The sequence below is a fragment of the Melospiza melodia genome, chromosome 6 (genome assembly GCF_035770615.1).
Source record: "Melospiza melodia melodia isolate bMelMel2 chromosome 6, bMelMel2.pri, whole genome shotgun sequence".
NCBI lineage: Eukaryota > Metazoa > Chordata > Aves > Passeriformes > Passerellidae > Melospiza > Melospiza melodia.
Genome location: NC_086199.1, coordinates 62,026,672 through 62,034,033, shown reverse-complemented (window position 1 = coordinate 62,034,033; position 7,362 = coordinate 62,026,672).

The window sequence follows — 7,362 nt, the reverse complement described above, 5'->3', positions numbered from 1 at the left end:
GATTGGAGCTGGAGAGAATATTTTGGATTTGGGAAAATTTAGACTGAGATGCAAACCCTCTACAGCTCTGGGGTAGAGCACTCAGGGGGTGCACAAGGAGTTTGTGTGGGTCCCATCCAGCCCTGTTGGGATGTGCATGGGTTTTGGGAGGTTTGCTGTGTACAGAAGTAAACATGTGCTTGCACTACAGCTACCCCTGAGTGATTCACACCTCACACAAGACGTTCAAAGTGAATTGGTTAAGAGACACAGGAAGAAACCCTCATCCATTTGGAGCACAGCACTTGCTAGACTGAAAAACACCTAATCTCCCAAAAGCTTGTTTTATTGACCTGTCACCGCCAACCCCACCAGCTGCACAAGGAGAGCACTGCAAGGCTACAGTAGCACATCTGGGGTGCAGACACGTGGGGTTTTCCAATCCCTTACCTGATCTTTGCAAACCTCTCTATCCAGGTAAAAACAACAACAAAACCAGAACAAAACAAAACAAACAAAAAAAAAAATCACCACCCAAAACCCCCTCGTGATCAGTTTTCAAGGCTTTTCAGATACTTTCTGCTTTCAGCTGTGCCAGAAAAATGTCAAAAGATCATCCCTCCACCTAGAAAACCTAGCATTCTTCCAAACACTGTAATGAACAAGTGTCGGAAAGCTGAAAACAAATTCCTTGCAGCGGAAAGTGCAGTACCCGTTGTGGTCCCTGGGGGAAAAGCCGAGTCTGATTTGAGGTGGATTAGCAGCAGGGATGACAGCTCAGGTCAGGCGCAGCCTCACCGAACCGGCTCCCCTCCCCGGGGAGGCCGTGCGTGTGTGCGCGCATACCTGCGGCCACGGCATTTGTAAATAATTGAGCTCTTCTGATCCCTGCCACCACGGCACAAGAAGAAAGATTTGGTCCTGAGGGGGCTGACAGAGGTTCAAGCCCCAGATCTGCCACTTAGACACTTCTTCCCAAAGTTGTTTAGGCATGTAATTACTTTTCCGGCTCTGTGCCTGGTCTGAGGCTCTGATTCTCTGCCTCCTTTTATCTGTCAGCTTTTTACAGGGACAAGAGTACTCCTCTACCTCCCAAGCATGTAATGAAGATGAATTCATTACAGCTGTAACACTTTAACGAGCACTGTGAAGATACAGGGTATCCTTACAAGTCCTAAATTAGGAAACTCCCTCTCAGAGTGCGCTGGGGTGCCTGGATGCATGGCCCAGATCTGCACCAGCAATATATTAATCCACCTCTGTGCATGATTCTGGAAGGGATTTTAACAACAGAAAGGGTCTGGCTTTCATGTAGAAGCCAAGCTTGCAGTGGTGACTGGAATTAGTTTCCTCTAACACGAGGATAACTCCAGAGTAGGAAACACTTATGTGATTGGGCATACCTTCTGGTCTCTGGACTTGCATCCCAATCCTGGGCATCCTGTACCCCATCCACTTGGATGCACTTGGATGCAGCAGACACAGAAACAGTGAGAAATGCTGGGACAAAATGTATTTGGTGAAGGCAAGTCCCCTGGTGTTTCACTGTTTAAAAGAGACCTCCCAACTACTGTTTCATGCATAATTGTGCAATTGGTAATATCCTGCCAAAGAAAGGCTTAGATCATCTCGTCTGCAAAGCATTTTCCACCTCCAAATAAACATTTTGCACGAGTGCAAGTTGCAGGTCTTCCACCACAACGTGCCCCAGGCTGGATTTTGGATACTGCCTGCAGGCAAGGCAGCCGACCTGAATCTGGACAGCAGAAGATTCAGAAGAGTCAAACTCAGGATGCTAGACCAGAAATATATTTTTTTATTCTTAATATCATGTGAGCAGCAGCACGATTCCAAAATGAAAAATAATTCTGTTTCATATTTCTTTACACAGAGAGACAGACAGACAGATCCACCCACAGCAGCAGCAGCAGCAACAACAGTGAGACCGCTCAGCGAGGCACCGAGACAGGCACACACCACAGGGGTGCTGGGGCCTGGCTCTGAGGAAGGCTTTTCCCCCTTCTTCCTCCCTTGCCAGCCCATGCTCCTTCTGGGGGAGGGTTTAACCTGGGCTGACCCATCACTTTGGTTTTCCCCAGTCACTTTCTGTAGAGCTTGCAGTCACGTTTGGTGAGGTCTGAGGGAATGGTGTGAAGGATCCCGTGACCCACCCAAAGGACACGAGCTCGTGCTTAGCTCTAAGCAGCCACACAACCCTACAAATCTGCTCCACGGTCAGGAAAAGGGAATTCATAACATCTTTTGGTGAAGGGTGTGACTGGGTAGATGCTCAGAGTCTTTTTCTCTGAGTGATCTCAAGGCCAAGCTGTACGGAGCTCTGAGTAACCTGGTCCAGTGGAAGGCTCCCTGCCATGGCAGGGGGCTGGAACCCAAACCATTCTGTGATTCTGTGACCTCGTTCAAGGCAACTCTAGAAACCTAACCAGCCTTATGCAAAATGCTTGAGGGATACCTTAAGACAAAACTGAAAGCATGGGAAAAATCCAAGACAACTCAGGAAAAAGCCTAAAACCAGGAATACTGAAGGGCTGCAGGAAATCCCAACAATATCAGAGATTACAGCAGGGGCTGTGGGCGCCTCTCTAGCCCACAGGAAGCCGATGGGTGATAGAGACCAAACGTTTCCCGATATGAGAGAGTGGCTGAAAAGAGACTCAAGGATTCACTGCTTCTATTAATGGGACTGTTATGGGAAACAGCAATAATCTATATCAAGGCAACACCACAACATCAGCTGCTTCAATGGGAAAATTGTGGTTTGAAAGGGTCTATCCAGTGACTTGAAATAAGCCTGTCTTTAGAAAAGGAATACCATCTAGTGGCCCAAAAAGGCAATAAGGATGTGCAATGGCAATTAGAGAATCAGATGAATTTAGAAAAAGAGAAGGAAAAACTACAGAATTAAGGAGGGTGATTAACATATATAGTGCAGTGGTTCGCCCTGGAGCAAGGGAGAGCTCAAAAGGGACCTGATCATAGTAAATGCAAAGCTAAAATTAGACACTTGCAAAAGCAGATTGGGATGCAAAAATTAAAAATAACTGCTGGAGTTCCAGAAAGCGGTGTAGAGAACTGAATCGGGAGCCATCACAGGAAGATGATTTCAAGGATGATATGGGCAAATGGGAAAAGAAAGAGAAGTTGAGAATAGCAGCCTATTCCCCAAAGACTCCAAATGCTGTCCCAGGGTAGATGGGTATGGCAGATCAAACTGTTGTAGCTGTTAAAATGAAAAAAAAAAATTACCCCAAGGCAGGTAGCTGCAGATCTGAAGGCACTGAAAGGAAGCACAACAGTAGAGAAACTGCTTATATTTAGAATTAAATGGGGATTAAGTGGTAAATTGATTAGAGTGTGTGCTCCATCAGCTTTTATCCATTGTACATCAGGCACCTCCTTGATAAACCTTTAATCTTGCCACCATGGGCATTTAATCAAGTTGCCCAGCAGGATGGTAAGACAAGGATCCAATTGGCACAATCACTACCAGTCCATAAGCTCAAGGAAGATGGAGAGTCTTTAGTGAAGTGGTAGGGGCTTGCTTGAATGTCCTGGACTTGAGCAGCAGGACGTGATACCATGTACCAACCAACCCCTCCCAGCAGAGCACAGGTAGCTCCAGGGTCCCTGGCTGAGTCGGTAGTGGCACAAATGCACCCCCACGATTCACACTAAGCTTCCATATGGCAAAATGCAGGGGAAGAAGCAATTAACAGAGTTGCTTTCACATTAAGAGACAAACAAGATACCTTTACTTGCATCCCACAGGGCTGAGCACCTGCCCTGCTGCACATGCTCATGTGAGCAGAGGGTTTGAATGATGTTTGTGGGGGACAAAGAAAAGAGACTGCCTAATGTGATGATATTCGGGGAACTGCAGCTACAGGAGAACAGGTACAAGAGAGATGCAGCTGAGTTTTAAAATTAATAGACCAGTGTTTAATGTCAACTTGAATATGGCACAATTAAAACAACCTCAAGTTAAATGCCTGGACTCTGAAACTGGTGAAACAAGAAGATGGATAAATGATAGAAAGGTTAAGCTTTCTGTGAAATAAATACTCCCACTAATCAATCCCAACTGTGAAGAGTGCTGGGAGAATTTAATTTCTTATGGCAGCATATCTATAGCTGTGCTAGTATCTTATGGCAGTGTATCCATCTTTGCTAATAGCAGCACAGCATTGTGGAAATGACAGGAAAGGAATCAGGGAGGGAACTGGAGCAAAGACCAAGACAGTGCTTTATCTGGCATGAAAGAAGCTGCCTGAAAAGCTTCTGCACTGAAATTCTCAGTTAAGGGAAAGTTATTCATAACAAGAATTTCAACACGAGCTGATACTGTGGGAGCAGTGCTGTTACAGAGAAATAGAGGAGGAAAATGGATACCAGTAGCATATGAGTCCTCTCCGGTGGCTGGACCCAAATTTCCTTGGCCATGAGAAATCCTGGTTAGAGGCAGTCTGGGCTGTGATGGAGCTTGAGGTTTCCCCTTGATAATGCAGTTGTACCCCATCTGCTTTTACTCTGCTCTTACACACAAAGGGAAGAAATGGATATTAATGTGGATATCCTTTCAATGGAAACCAGGAATGAACCAAAGGTATTGCACACTCATGAGAGTGCTACATTTGATCAAAGAGGAAAAATAACCTAAGACACTCCTATCAGTGGAATGAGGGAACAAACAGTGGGCAAACTAGAGAAAGGATCATGCCAAGGAACTTACAGGCTGTGAGTAGACAAAAAACCCTTCTACCAACACCTCTCTACAGACAGCTACTCTCTGGCAGTAGAACAAAATACTGGTTGCATCATGGGGAGATGAGCAATGGCAAGCACATGGTGGGACACCTATGAAGAAAACAGGAGTTCTACTTTACAAGCTTAGAGGGAGAGTGGGAATAAAATATATTTAAAGGATGTTGAAGTAATGTGAAGACTACAAGCAATACTGAGAAGTGAGCAAGCGAGTAATTTAGTGAGCAACTAGATAAATTAACTCAGACTTTATTTACTGCAGTCCCAATCAGGTGACAGCTAAAAAAAGATGGGATGAATAGTGTGGCCAGTTGAATAAGAGCATCCTACACTTCTTTATGTAGCTCATTATGAGCTAATTGTCTAAGGTAATTGTCATAATGAGCTACATAAAAAAGTGTAGGGTACTCTGAAAAGAGTGTAAAGAGTTTAGACTCGGCCCCAAATGAAGTAAGAAACATAGGACAAAATAAAAACTGCATAAGGTGTGCAAAAGTGGGTTAGTAAAAGAAAGCTGCCAACTCTGCTGCATTGGCTAAACTAAAGACTGTGACAAGTACTGCCAAGGGATCACCCCAATAAACTGTCACAAATCAGTACCTGTTTGCCACAATAAATACCTTTCTTGGGCAGGCTGAGGTTCTTCCACCTAAAAGGAATACAACTGCTGGGAACTGTAACAATGCTGTTACAGAAAATTGTTCACCTGAGACAGGATAAAGTGAACAGAGGGAAGGGTTGGGAAGGGTGAGGTTTTAAGTGAAGAATTCAAAACTAAATAACTAGCCTGGGGATTAAGCAAGGACTGTATAAACCCTACTACCTGTAATCACCCAGAATGGCAGAAAGAAATTAGTCAGACTATTAAAAATAATCTAAAGACAATTGTAGAACAATATCCAAAATTAGGGGTTAAAAAAGTTAACTTTGCTATCAGTAGCTTTAAAAGCAGTGATAGGTTAGGGATTGGTTTGCAATTCTACCATATTTTGTTTGGATAGCCTGTCTCTTAGTGGCCCTGTGTCCAAGAGCCTAAAATATTTGGCAAGATAAAGAAGAAAAAAATGCCCTGGTAGAAGAAGCAACATGAGAAAAATGTGTAAAATGAGAAAGCAAGGATCCAATTCCTATATGGCTTACGAAATAAGGAGCCAAGTAATGTATTTGAAAATAGATAAAAAGGAACAAGGCTTAGAGACGAAGTGAAAGGGGACTTATTAAGTTACTAATAAGATAAATCCTCTAAGATATTAAATAGGTGAGGGTAATAGTAAATACAAACAGGTTCATGTTTTCAGATGTCTCCATAAGGGGCCAAAAAATTCTGTAATTTGTCACGGATTTGTGAAGAACAGAGACACTGAAAATGGCCCAAAGAGGCACCTCTGGCACCTGTGTAGCCCTGGCCCCTACACTCAGAGCCTGCCCCAGCTCAGCCCCGTGTCCCAAAAGCAAGGGAGTGCAACCCTCCTGGTGCTCACCTTCCCCCAGCTGCAGCACATCTGTTTGTGTGCTTGCATACTCATGGGGCTGGAGCATGCTGCAAGTCTTGCTTGTTTGCTATTTCTGCAGGACAGCAGATTTTACTACAGCTCCTCAAAAAAGCAGCAGCTGACAGAGTCAAGGAGCAGCAATGCAAACTCCAAGGCCAGGCAGAGGAGTTGAGGTCTCCTGCAGTTGCAAGGATTTCTAAATTGGCTTATCACTCCATATTAATGAGTTTGGTATTTTTACAAAATGCATTAATTTTAGATATTTAAGAAGGCAGATAATGACTGCAAAATGCTTTGGAGACCTAGAGATGATCACCTTCAGACCTTTATGGTTCTGGAGAGCAAATGCCTCCAACAGAGAGATTCCCTGCCCAGTCCTGATCAGGAGCCTGGCATTGCTGCAGGGTTTGGAGCATCCTTGCTGCTTTCATGGGCAGCAAGCCAGGAGCTGGAGGAGAGGAGAAACAGCAACCTGAACACCAGCAAAGTGGCACTTCTCTTGTTAACAAGATCATAACTCATGCAATAACTATACAGACAAAATTATAATAGCTTGCCTCTTTGTTTTCTCCCTTTTTTTCTTGGGGGTTTTTTTTGGAGGTTTTTTTTTTTGATTTCTTTTTAGTCAGTTTTACTCAAGTCACCAGTAAGATTTTCATGGCTAGATACTAAACAATGCCTAGCCTGCCTTAGTCTTGCATAGCTTGCTCCAGCTACTTAATCTAATAGTAATATCTGAAGAACCCAAATGAAAAATTGTTACAGCTCTTAAGGGAGCCTTGAGAGTTACAGCTCATGATCTGGATCCACCCAGATTGGGAAATCATAGCTGCAGCTTTGGAAAAAGGGCTCTAAAATGACAATAACTGAATTAACTCAGTAGTTTTATCGGTTTACAGAAAAATCCAAAGAGGACAAACAGCTTGAGGAAAAGCAGCTAGCCCTGGTGTCAAACTGCTGATTTCAGTAATGGCCTTTTAAGCAATTTAGGAGGAATTTAGGAGGAAGGGTCAAATAAGAAAAGAAACAGAAAGGAGAGATTGAAGCGGGCAGGGGTCTAAGTGCCATCAGTAGCTAAGGAGTTAAAATTTGAGAGAACTGGGGTTAA